Genomic DNA, 206 nt, shown 5'->3' with positions numbered 1-206 from the left:
AACCCGCAGTAACCTATCTCCAGGTACTGTCCCGAGCCATTTCCTATGACAAGGGAACCCGTGCAATATGCTTCTCTCGCATACGCTAGGCCGGCCTCATGGGTTGCGCCACGAGGATGCTCACTTTCGTGCATACCATGCTAAGGATGGGCGAGCTCCCATCCACGAGGTCTTGACATATGCTGGATGCATATGAGGAAGGGAGA

This window comes from Eschscholzia californica, unplaced genomic scaffold (assembly GCF_041429995.1).
Source record: "Eschscholzia californica isolate CP2 unplaced genomic scaffold, dmEscCali1.0.p SCAF_68, whole genome shotgun sequence".
Classification (NCBI taxonomy): domain Eukaryota; kingdom Viridiplantae; phylum Streptophyta; class Magnoliopsida; order Ranunculales; family Papaveraceae; genus Eschscholzia; species Eschscholzia californica.
The sequence above is the reverse complement of the archived record's forward strand: the minus strand, read 5'-3'. Positions refer to the sequence as shown.